Here is a 12,277-nt window from a genome sequence, read left to right on the forward strand (position 1 = left end):
GATAACATTGGTCATCCAAGAAAAGCTTCACAGTTGTGGGAGAAACTCTTATTGTACAATTTGGATTTTAATCTATGTGAACATATCATTCATACAATGAAAACAAAGCACTCAAAATCTAAAAAAAAAAAAAAAAGGTGGAGGGGAATTTTTTAAGAACACCTATGAGTATAGGACATATTTAAACAGGACATATTTAAAAGTATTTAGGCGCCGCGGCTCACTAGGCTAATCCTCCACCTTGTGGCGCCGGCACACCGGGTTCTAGTCCTGGTCGGGGCGCTGGATTCTGTCCTGGTTGCCTCTCTTCCAGGCCAGCTCTCTGCTGTGGCCAGGGAGTGCAGTGGAGGATAGCCCAGGTGCTTGGGCCCTGCACCCCATGGGAGACCAGGAAAAGCACCTGGCTCCTGGCTCCTGCCATCGGATCAGTGCGGTGCGCTGGCCGCAGCACGCCGGCCGTGGCAGCCATTGGAGGGTGAACCAACGGCAAAAAGGAAGACCTTTCTCTCTGTCTCTCTCTCACTGTCCACTCTGCCTGTCAAAAAATAAAATAAATAAATAAATAAATAAAAGTATTTAGGGATTGTGGCATGGTAGGTTAAGCCACCATCTGTGATGCCAGCATCCTTTATGTGTGCTGGTTTGAGTCTCAGCTGCTCCATTTCTGATCCAGCTCCCTGCTGATGTGCCTTGGAAAGCAATGGAAGATAGTTTGAAGGCTTGGGCCCCTGTCAACCACATAGGAGACCTGGATGGAGTTCTAGGCTCCTGGCTTTGGCCTGGCCCAGCCCTGACTGTTGTAGCCATTTGGGGGAATAAGCCAGTGGATGGAAGATTCTCTCTCCCTCACTGTCTCTCCCTGCCTCTGTAATTTTGCCTTTCAAATAAATATATATTTAAAAAATTTTGAAAAGTGTTTGGAAAGAAGGAAAAAAGAAAAAACACTAAGTTCAAGCATTGAAAGTTTATCTCAGTATTGGGGAAGCGGGGGTCATGAAGAATATAGGGGCCGGCATGTGGCGTAGAGCATAAAGCCACTGCCTGCAGTGTCGGCATCCCATATGGCTGCTGGTTCGAGTCCCAGCTGTCCCACTTCTGATCCAGCTCTCTGCTATGGCCTGGGAAAGCAGTGGAAGATGGCCCAAGTCCTTGGGCTCCTGCACCCACGAGGGAGAACTGGAAGAAGCTCCTGGCTTCGGATCAGCTCACTCTGGCAGTTGAGGTCATTTGGGGAGTGAACCAGCAGAATGGAAGATCTCTCTCTCTCTCCCCCCCCCCCCCTCTTTCTCTCTCTCGGCTCTACCTCTCTTTGTAACTCTTTCAAATGAATAAAATAAATCTTAAAAAAAAAGGCTTTGAAAGTGGGGGGTCAAGTGTTCAGTGCAGCAGTTAAGACACAGTGTGGGATGCGTGAGACACTGGCATCCCACATCCCCACATCGTCAGAGTGCCTGCATCTGAGCTCTGGCTGTGCTCCTGTTTCCTGTTTCCTGCTAAGGCACACACTGGGAAGCAGATAGGGGAGCTCTCCAGTAGCTGGGTTCCTGCACACTTGTGGAGTCCCGGGTTCCTAATTTTGTCCTGGCCCATTTCTGGCTGTTGCAGGCCTTTGGGGCATGTACTTATGGGTGGAAGAATTCTATCTGCCTTTCAAATAAAATAAAAATTCAATAAATAAAGAAAGGGCTTAAGGGAAACATCTGTTCCAAGCCCCTCTTGTAGCTTCCATGGTGTTCTTTGGCTGTAGACACTTCACTCCAACCTCCGCCTCTCTCTTCACATCACCTCCTTCTGTCTCTGTGCTGAATCTTTCTCTTCCCTGCTCTTAGAAGAACACCTGTCATTGGTTTTAGGCCCATCCTAATCAGGGATAATCTCACCTCAAGATCCTTAACTTAATTATATCTGCAAAGATCTTTTTGCCAAATAAGAACACAGTCATAGGTTATACACAGATCTTTTGAGAGGCCCGTGTATGCTTTCATAACTGGTATTTTCTTTAGTTTTCCTGTAGAGCAGAGGTCAGAGTTTGTGTGTGTGTGTGTGTTTTTTTTTTTTTTTTTTTGGTCTGGGTAGGTATACCTAGGTATACATATGTTAAATTTTCAGATTATTTCCAGGTTACTGGTAGAAAGATTATGGCAATTTACACTTCCATTGGAGGTAAGAACAAGAGCCAGTAGCAGGCATTTCCCCTTGTACCACAGATAAGTTTTGTTTGCCAATAATGTATTAGTTTTAAAATTTGCTTTTCTATGCTTATCAGTGAAATTAAACATCTTTGAAAGGGACCATTTGGGTTTTCTCTTCCATTAATTGCCTGTTTGCATACTTCACCCATATTTAAAGATTAAAAAATATTTTTTTAAGCTATTTGAAATGTACAGAGACAGGGAGAGAGACAGAGCAAGATATCTCGATCTTGCATGTAGGGGTTTACTTTCCAAATGCCCACAACAATCAGAGCTGGGCCAGGTGAAAACAGGAGCCAGAACTCCATTCAGGTCTTCCACATGTGTGGTGGGGACGCAAGAATTTGAGCTGTCATCTGCTGTCTGCCAGGACCCAGCTGCAGGAAGCTGGATGGTTAGCAGAGCAGTCAGGACTCCAACATGGTTGCTGGCACCCTAAGGGGTAAGCTTAAACCGCTGTGCCACAATCCCTACCCTTTCACATATTTTTAAAACACTGAGCTACTTGTTTTTTTTTTTAATAAATCCATTTATAGAAACATTTTTATGTTAGAGACACTCTGTGCAGCTCTATACTCCATATATTGTTTATGTTTCTTAAGACTTGTCATTGTGATGTCCCACAAAAATTTCAAAATATTTATGTAGACAGTTTTTTTTAATGATTCTGTTTTTTGTGTTGCTTAAGGTTTCTGTCTCAATAAAGTTCCTTAGAAAAATTTTTCGAGTTTTTGCTCTGTAAATTTTTTTATCTTTAATTCTTTTGGAAGTAATTTTTAAAAAGATTTATTATTTTTAAAGCCAGAGTGAGAGGCGGTGGAAGAGCAGGAGAGAGAGAGAGAGAGACAGAGGGAGAGAGAAATCTTCCATTTGCTGGCTCACTCCCCAGATGGCTGAAAAATGGGCAGGGCTGGTTCAGAGCTCCGTCCAGGTCCCCTACGTGGGCCCAAGCACTTGGGCATCCTCCGCTGCTTTCCCAGGCCATTAGCAGGGAGCTGGATTGGAAGCGGAGCAGAGGGGATTCCAAACAGCTCTCCTAGGTGAAGCCAGTGTTGCAGGCAGCAGCTAAGTCCAAAGCTCCATAACCCTGGCCCCTGTAAGCTACTTTTGACTGTGGTATGGTTCTTGTTTGATTCGTTGTAAGCAGAGAGCTCATTACAAGAAGGATCATTTATCAAACTATTATTTCATCAATGAACTGTCTTGCCACCTTTGCTTTACCAGTATTAGGCTCTACTAGTTCTGTCCCCAACTCCTCAACTACTTGTCTAACCTATTACAGCTGCACTAAGTTAAAATAACGCACCGCACTGAGTTAAAATTTTGATTTTCAATCATTAAAACTCGCTTATTAAACACTCCTCATTAAAGAGGGCTATGAAATTTCCCGGTTGAGGTCCAACATAACAGACGATAAGGTCGGCAAAAGGGTTGGGTAAAAGTGTAAGGCTCGCTCTGAGACAAATGCTCGCCGCTGTCATCGCAGAAAAAAAATAATTCTGGGCTTGAAACGACTGGACTTTGGCCTTTCAACGGCCTTCGCAGCGCAGGGCTGTGCGGCAGCCAATCTAGCGTTCCCATCCCCACAGCTGGGGTGACCCACAGAAGGCGGCGAAGCCCAGCGCTCGCCGAGCCGTCCGGTTCCTCCCGCAGGCTGGAACTGCGAGGAGCCGGGATGTCCAGGAGGGCGACCCGGCAGCAGCGCGGCTCTCGGGAGCCGGCTACGAAGGCCGCGACAGGTGCCGGGTCTTTCCCCGGGGCAGCTCGCCGGGGATTCCCGACTCCCGCAGTCCTCCAGGACTACACCGCGCGGCCAACACCGGGCGGCGGCGCGGCCTATCTCCCCGCCCGGCCGCCGGGCCCCGGATTGGCCCGAGCGCCGGGAGGGGCGGGGTGGGGGCTGCCGGGAGGCGGCCTGGGAGGCGAACGCGCGCGCGCGCGCGGGCACGGCGGCGGCGGCGGCGGCGCGCGCGTGCTCCGTCGGTCGGTGCGGCGGCAGTGGCGGAGCGGGCCATGGCAGTGGGCTGCCGGCGGGTGTAAAGCTGCGCGGGGCGAGGCGGGCGGTGACTGAAGGAGGCGGGGATGAGGGCGCTGGAGCGGGGCAGTCGCGGCGGCCTGGGTTGTTGACTGCGTTCCCGGAGCGGGAGCCGGCGGCGGCGGAGCGCCGGGCAGGTGAGTGCGGCAGCCCGGGACCCGGATGCGGCGCGGCTGAGGGACGGCGGGGTCGCGGTGGCGGCTGCGGCGGGCTGAGGTGCTCCCGCGCGGGCCGGCGGTGCTGTCCTGTGGGCCCCTGCCTGCGTCGCCAGCGGGTCCGGTGCCCGCGCCGCGCTTCCTGCTGTCGCGGAGGACTCTCGCCCGCCGACCGGCGGGGGCGCCTCGCGCGGCTGCGGCCCGCCCGGGGCTCTGCAAGGTGAGCGGCGCCCCGGCCTCCGGAGCTGCGGGGACGCGGCCGGGCGCCACGGGCCGCCGGCGCTTTCGGTCCCGTCTATGCGGACCGCACCGGAGCTCCCCGAACCTCGGGTGCCTTTTTTTTTTTTTTTTTTTTTTTTTTTTTTTTTTTTGCGCAGGAGTGTGTTTTAGGGGCGGGGATCCCTGGGTCCTGAGTTACGGACGTGTTGTCGAATCCCAGCGCCGATACCGAACCTTCCTGGGGCGTTGGGCCGGAGTGTCTGGATTGGTTCGACGGGAATAATAAGGCTCACTTCCTGAGGCTGTTGTGCGGCTCGGCCAGGGTGGCTGTTGGGAGCAGCCCTGCCGCCGCGTCCCTGCTTGGCCGTGGCTCGCTCCGGACTGCGGGCGTGCGTTTGGGGGCACGTTTATTGTTGTTCTGCTGTTGCAGTAGCCGCTACCGGAGTTTAGTGAGCGGAGCCTTGTTCTCTCGCAGCGGGCAAAAAAGAATCCCGCGGTGTCGTAGAGTCGCTTCGTCTCGTCCTAGGCAGCGGCTGACCAGGAAACCCGTCTCGGGTACCGACTGCTGTCAGGAAAACAGGCGAATTCAGGACTCGCCTGGGATGGGAGATGGTGGGACACCAACTTGAAATGTTGTGCGGTTTAAATAATCTTAAGTGACACTTCAGCGCTGTCACTTGTTACAGAGTATAAACCCACGGCGAGTAGGGAAACAGACTCCGTTTTCTGCATTGCTATATCTGAAGGGAGTGACAAGTGCTTTTGTAAACATCGTTGTGGGCAGTGTTACTGTCTGGTGAAGTCATCATAATTAAGTTAGATGAGTGCTTATTTGAAGCGCTGAATGAATGTTTGGAAATATGATTCCTAATAAAATCATCTCCGACGACTCAGGGTTCTCAGCAGTTCATTAATCATTTGGGGATTTTGTGCTACATTGTAAGGCTTCTGTAGTAAAAGCAGAACTGTTTTAAGTCATAAAAATGTAGCATAGGAAAGGGTGGTCAGGATAAAGATCTTAGCCTGGTTTCCGAAGGTAGGTGTAGAACTAAGTAAAAATCAAGAGGTTGAAAAGCCAGAATGATTTAAGAAACATAAACAAAGTTACACCCCTGATTCACACTGGTGAGGATATGCCCCTTTCCGGGGAGGCTTTTAGAACCTCCTGGTAGACAGTTGTTGGGTTTTGATTTTTTTTTTTTATTTAAAAAAATTTTTTTTATTTGACAGTTATAGACAGAGAGACAGAGAGAAAGGTCTTCCTTCCGCTGGTTCACTCCCCAAATGGCCGCCACGGCCGGTGCTGCACCGATCCAGAGCCAGGAGCCAGGTGCTTCTTCCTGGTCTCCCATGAGGGTGGGATGCAGGGGCCCAAGCACGTGGGCCATCCTCCACTGCCCTCCCGGGCCACAGCAGAGAGCTAGACTGCAAGAGGAGCAACTGGGACAGAATCCGGCGCCCGTAGGGGATGCTGGCGTCGCAGGCAGAGGATTAACCAAGTGAGCCACGGCACCGGCCCCAGGTTTTGATTTCTTACCATTTTGTTTCTCTTGCCTGTCTTTCCTGCTTGCCCTAGACTCTTCCATTAAGGCCTTTGCTCCAACTTGCTTTGTCAATGTCAGTGAACTATATGGGGAGGGGGGGAGAAAATTCTGTAGTCTAAATGATGTTATTCCTTGAGGTCTTCCCCGTTGTTCAACTTAGACTGTTGAACTCAACATAGAACTAGTTGTATGTTCTGTGAAAAGGCTGGGGAGTGGTGGGCTCAGCCTCCTGTGTCACAGTGCCTGCCCAGCAGTGGTTTTTTGTTTATAGAATTTGTGTGCATGTGTGGCAGGCAGGGCTGGAAGGTGGTGCTGATGTGCTAGAGAATCATCACGTTGTCTGCAGGAACCTTCCAAGAGCCTAGGGTTTTAGAGTGTTCCTCCTCTTCACTCTGTCTCTTGTTGACTTTTTCTTTTCCTTCTCTTGCATTTGAAATATTCTAATGCCTCAGGGCTTCCAGCTAGTCCCTCTTGCTTTCTTTGCCTGCACTCTTCTAAAAAACCTTATTTGAAAGGCAGAGCAAGGGAGAGATATATATCTTCTACCCCCTGGTTCACTCCCCAAGTGCCCACTGCAGCAAAGCTGGGCCAGGCAGAAACCAGGAGCCTGGAACTCAATCCAAGTCTCCCACCTGGGTGGCAGAGACCCAAGTTCTTGAGCCTTTTCCTGCTGCCCCCCAGGGTGCACGTTAGCCGGAAGCTGGATCAACAGCCCAGCCTGAGGGCTGGCGCTGTGGCGTAGTAGGTAAAGCCTCTGCCTGCGGCGCCAGCATCTCATATCAGAGTTCTTAAGGTCTACTTCAGGCTGCATTTCTTTTTTGTTATTTATAAGTAGATATTTAAGATTTTATTTATTTGAGAGGTAGAGTTACAGAGAGAGAGAGGGAGAGACAGAGAGAAGGGTCTTTTATTATCTGGTTCACTCTCCAAGTGAACACTGTACTTAAAATTGAAAATAAAATTGGAAATAAAAAAAGCTTTGGAGTAGGAAATACTAGACTAGAAAATAACACTAACAACATTAAGTAAAAGAGAAAGATAAAGAATGATACCATAAATTTTCTTTTTTATTTTAAAAGATTTATTTTTTTTTATTTGAAAGACAATTACAGAGAGAGGTAGAGCCAAGAGAGGTCTTGCATTCGCTGGTTTACTCCCCAAATGGCCGCAACGGCCAGAGCTAAGCTGATCTGAAGCCAGGAGCCAGGAGCTTCCTTTGGGTCTTCCCACACGGGCGCAGGGGTCCAAGGCCTTGGGCCATCTTCAACTGCTTTCCCAGGCCACAGCAGAGAGCAGGATCAGAAGTAGAGCAGCTGGGACTCGAACCAGCACCCATATGGGATGCCGGCACTGTAGGCTGGGGCTTTAACATACTACCACAGCGCTGGTTTTTTCAAGTTTATATAGGGCAACTTCCTTTCTGAATTTCTCCCCTTTTTTATCTAAAGATTATTTATTTGTTTTTTATGTTTTTATTTTTTTAAAGTTTTTGCATTTACTTAAAAAGTCAGAGAGGGAGAGGGAGAGAGAGAGAGAGAGAGAGATCCTCCATCTGCTGGTTTACTCTCCAAATAGTTGCAATGACTTGAGCTGGGCTGATCCGAAGCCAGGAGCTTCTTTCCTGTCTCCCACGTGGGTGCAGGGGCCCAAGCACTTGGGCCATCTTCTACTGCTTTCCCAGGCCATAGCAGAGAGCTGGATCAGAAGTGGAGCAGCCAGGACTCGAATTGGCACCCATATGGGATGCCAGTGCTGCAGGCACCAGCTTTACCTGGTACAACACAGTGGCCCTGTTTTGTTGTTGTTGTTGTTGTTGTTGTTGTTTGTTTTGTTTTGTTTTATCTTGAATTCCTTCTTCCTTTTCTTTTTTAATTTATTGATTTATTTGAAAGGTAGAATTAAGGAGAGAGGAAGAGACAGATCTTTTCATCTGCTGGTTCACTCCTCAGAGGGGATGCCAGCTTTGCAGGCATTGGCTTAACCTGCTGCATCACAGTGCCAGTCTCTCACCCCAGATTTTGATGCTTGAATTTTTTCCCTCAGCCCTCTTTCTGTTTTCTGGTTTGATGGGCAACTTTTCTTTGCTTTTTAAGATTTATTTGTTAGAAAGGCAGAGTGACAAAGAGGAAGAAACAGCTTCATCTCCTGGCTCACTCCCCAAATTCCTGCAACAGCCAGGCTGAAGCCAGGGGCCAGGAACTCCTTCCCTGTCTCCCGCACGGGTGGTAGGAACCCAAGTACTTAAACCCTCACCTGCTGCCCGCTAGGATGCATCAGCAGGAAGGGGGATCAAAAGCTGAGTAGGAACCTGTACTTTGATATAGATTGGGTGCTTCCCAAGCAGTGGCCTAATATCTGCACCACACTGCCTACCTCGGGGCTATTTTTCTAAAGTGTGCCTATGAACCTCTAGTAGTCCAGTGGCTGCTGGAATGAACACATATGAGAGAGAACTATGCTTTCCTGAAAGTGGCTTTTTACTTTCTCATAGTCAAGGTCTGTGTTTCTGGATCTTTTAGACACTGGAAGAGTCTAAACTGGTGTACTTCTTTGACTTGTTGTTCTGGCACATATCCATGGTAGCTTTTATGCTGTCTCCAGGTTAAATAGTTTCTGAGTCACAGGCTTTAGTTGTGAATGGAAAAACGAAAAGGGTTGGATGTAGGGTTGGGGTGTTATAGTGTGTTAGCTGCTAATAGTTACCCTGGATAATGCAGATTGACTATCTGTAATTTGGCTCTGATTTCTAAAAGGAGGAGTGACATTGAATTAAAAATATTTAGGAGAAATTTTCTTGTAGATAGATCATGTCAGAATTGAAACAAGTAGATCAACCTAATATGAATAAGAGAATGCCAGTCATCAGTGTGCCGGATGTATGTGCGTTAAAGTAATTGACGTTGTAGATACAGGAGTGTTATCAATGCTTTACATTAAAAAAAAAAAAATACAGCTTCTGGAACCTGTCTGGCAAGGCAAACCCCATAATGTAAGATACAATAGAGGAGCCAGCACTGTGGTGCAGTGGGTTAAAGCCCTGACCTGTAGTGCTAACATCCCATATAGGTGCCGGTTCGGGTCCCGGCTGCCCCTCTTCTGATCCAACTATCTGTGCTGGCCTGGAAAAGCCGTAGAAAATGGCCCTACTCTTTGGGTCCCTGCACCCGCATGGGAGACCCCGAAGAAGCTCCTAGCTCCTGGCTTCAGATCGCCACAGCTTCAGCCCTTGCAGCCATCTGGGCAGTGAACCAGCAGATGGAAGACCCTTCTCTCTGTCTTTCTCCTTCTCTCTCAACTTCTCTACCTCTGGCTGTCTGTAACTCTGCCTTTCAAATAAAATAAATCTTAAAAAAAAAAAAAAAAATACAACGGGGAGCCGGTGCTGTGGCTTAGTGGCTAAGCCTCTGCCTGCTGTAACCAGTATCCTATATGGGCACTGGTTCGAGTTCTGGCTACTCCTCTTCCAATCCAGCTCTGTTCTATGGCCTGGGAAAGCATTAGAAGATGGCCCAGGTGCTTGGGCCCCTGCACTCTCATGGGAGGCCTAGAAGAAGCTCCTGGCTCCTGCCTTCAAATCGGCCCAACTCCTATTGTTGGGGCCTTTTGGGGAGTGAACCAAGATGGAAGATTTTTCTCTCTGTCTCTCATTCTCTGTGTAACTAACTCTACCTCTCAAATAAATAAATAAAATCTTAAAAAAAAAAAGGTACAATGGAAATTATCTTTGAAATGTAGGGGCCACATCTGTGATAAAATTGTAATGACAGTCTCACATATCCCTTTGGTAAACCTGGAGTTCTTACATACTTAAAGTATGTAACTCCCAGTACAAGGTAAGAGAGTAATTACTTTTGTCAAGTAGTATATTCTGAAGTTCCAGCCTTTCTCTCTAGTCTCTTTCTAGCATTGTCATTTTGTTCTAGCCTGTGCATTTTATTCCAGTACTTAAGAGTTAGTTTAGGTATTCAACTTTGTTAGGGACTAAAGAGATAAACCATTTGTGTGGCTAAGATATATTGCGACTGTAGCTATTTGTTACCTGTTAATTTGGTTCCAGTTTAAGGTAGTTAATAATCTAGAAATTGGTGATCTTTTTGTTCCCCCTTTCACCCCAAGAATGTATATTTCCTTAAAGTAGCTTCTTGAATATTTAGCAGATCACTGGAGCTTGAACTTTTAACTGGCGGTAGTGAGTGTAGTGTTGAAGTAAAAACGTGTTCATCTGAGCAGTCCTCTGTGTTGTGGTATGGCAGGAACCAAGTCTGAAGCTCAGAATCCTCCCTCGTGTGAACCCAGGAGGGACTTCAGCATCCCTTGCCCTGGTGCTCCAGCCACTTGGAGACCACCAGGAAATTGCTTATTTGCCTTCAAGGGAAATGTGATCCTGATTATCCATGCCTGCTGCAGGAGGATTTTAAGGATTAAAAGAAATCCGTGGGTAAACCAGAAGCTTTATTTTAAACTACAGTTTAACCACATTCCTGTGCATAGATTTTCCTTACTCTGCTAATAACTAATTTTTAATATTTTTTAATATCACATTTATCTCTCTTTCCTACCATTTAGAAGTAATGGCAGTTGTGAAATAAACAAGAGGGAAGAGATCTAAGCAGTTAGATAATTACCCAGCATTGCCCAAATTAGTGTTGACTGGGTGGTTGAACCACAGTGCTTGCTGGACCTTGAAGACCTGAATTCCATGAATTCCGTACCTGCTGTGCCACTGGAAGGAATTTGAAGCAACTGTCAATCAGAGGTCAAAGTCCCTCTTGATACATTTTGTACTTTACTAGTGAGTGAAATTTATGATTTAAATATATTTTGGATTATTGGAATTACAAATTTAATCCAATTTGAAGTTTTCTTTACTATTAATAGTTTAACTTATTGACAGTGTTCATGGGAATTAAATAACTTGAAGGCTTGCCATTTGGAATATGACTAATGCTCAGTTTTGGTAACCAGTGCACTGCTACCTCTGACACGTTACTTACATGTAGTTTCTATTAAATAGTTCTAAGTATGATCATCTTATTTATTCTCGAACTACTAATTTAGTGTAGGTCTTGAATTTAAATACAATTAAAATCAGTGTTTTCCATTTTAATAAACTATTACAGGAAGCAACAACAGAAAAACTACTACAAATTGCTGCCATTTTATTTTAACAAAAATGTAATTTGCCATCCAAATATTGTCCCTGTAGTTATATGTTTTCAAAAGTTAGGTTCTGTATTTGTAAGCTTTATGGGTAATATTCCCTTTAATTAAGATTCATTTCATAGGTAATTTTGAGGAGGACTTCATGGAGGGAAACTAGCTGGATCTCTCTCTCTTTTTCTCTCTCTCTAAAGATTTATTATTTTTTTTATTTGAAAGGCATTTCTATTTGAAAGGAGTCTGGCATTGTGGCATAGCTGGTTGAGCTGCTGCCTGCGACACCTGCATCCTATATGGGCCCAGGCTGCTCCACATCTGATCCAGCTTACTGCTAATTCACCTGGAAAGCTGTGGAAGATGGCCCAAGAGCTTGAGCCCCTGCTACCCTGTGGGAAACCCGGATGAAGCTCCTGGCTCCTGGCTCCTGGCTTTGGCCTGGCCCAGCCCTGGCCATTGTGGCTGTTTGGAGAATGAACTAGCTGATGGAAGATCTCTCTCTGCCTAAACACTGCCTTTCAAATAAATAAATCTTTTTAAAAAGAGGCAGAGTGATAGGGAGAGAAAGATCTTCCATTCACTGGTTTACTCACCAAATGGCCACAATAGCCAGGATAGGGCCAGGCCAAAGCCAGGAACTTGGAACTCCATCTGGGTCTCCCACGTGGGTGGCAGGTGCCCAAATACTTGTTGCTTTTCCAGGCTTGTTAGCAGGGAGCTGGATTAGAAGTGGAGCAGCTGGGAGTCAAACTGGCACCCATATGGGGTGCCGGTGGCATTGCAGGCAGTGGCTTTACCTGCCATGACACAGCGGTGACCCCAAAACCTTAACTCTTTTACTGCCTTGTCTCTCCCCCATCATTTGTTTGTTTAAAGGTCGAGAGAGGTCTCCCATCTACTTGTTCACTCCCCAAATGCTCATAACTGCTAGGTCTGGGCTAGGCTGAAGCCAGGAGCCAAGAACTCACTGCAGGT

General features: G+C 47.1%; 1 protein-coding gene across 3 annotated transcripts in view; it reads left to right on the forward strand.

Moving 5' to 3' along the window:
- The first annotated feature begins 4,138 nt into the window (after window positions 1–4,138).
- Window positions 4,139–12,277, forward strand: part of PIK3CB (phosphatidylinositol-4,5-bisphosphate 3-kinase catalytic subunit beta) — a 173,854-nt gene continuing 165,715 nt past the window's right edge. Inside the window, exon 1 of one of the 3 annotated variants that reach the window (XM_051818647.3) lies at window positions 4,139–4,364. The gene's annotated coding sequence lies outside the window, so the exon portion shown is untranslated. Of the gene's footprint in view, window positions 4,365–4,486; window positions 4,603–12,277 lie in introns of those variants that run through there. The other 2 variants (XM_051818646.3, XM_089331163.1) reach the window with 2 other exon arrangements.

Source organism: Oryctolagus cuniculus, chromosome 4 (genome assembly GCF_051225735.1).
Source record: "Oryctolagus cuniculus isolate XC-2025 breed Fujian yellow rabbit chromosome 4, ASM5122573v1, whole genome shotgun sequence".
Classification (NCBI taxonomy): domain Eukaryota; kingdom Metazoa; phylum Chordata; class Mammalia; order Lagomorpha; family Leporidae; genus Oryctolagus; species Oryctolagus cuniculus.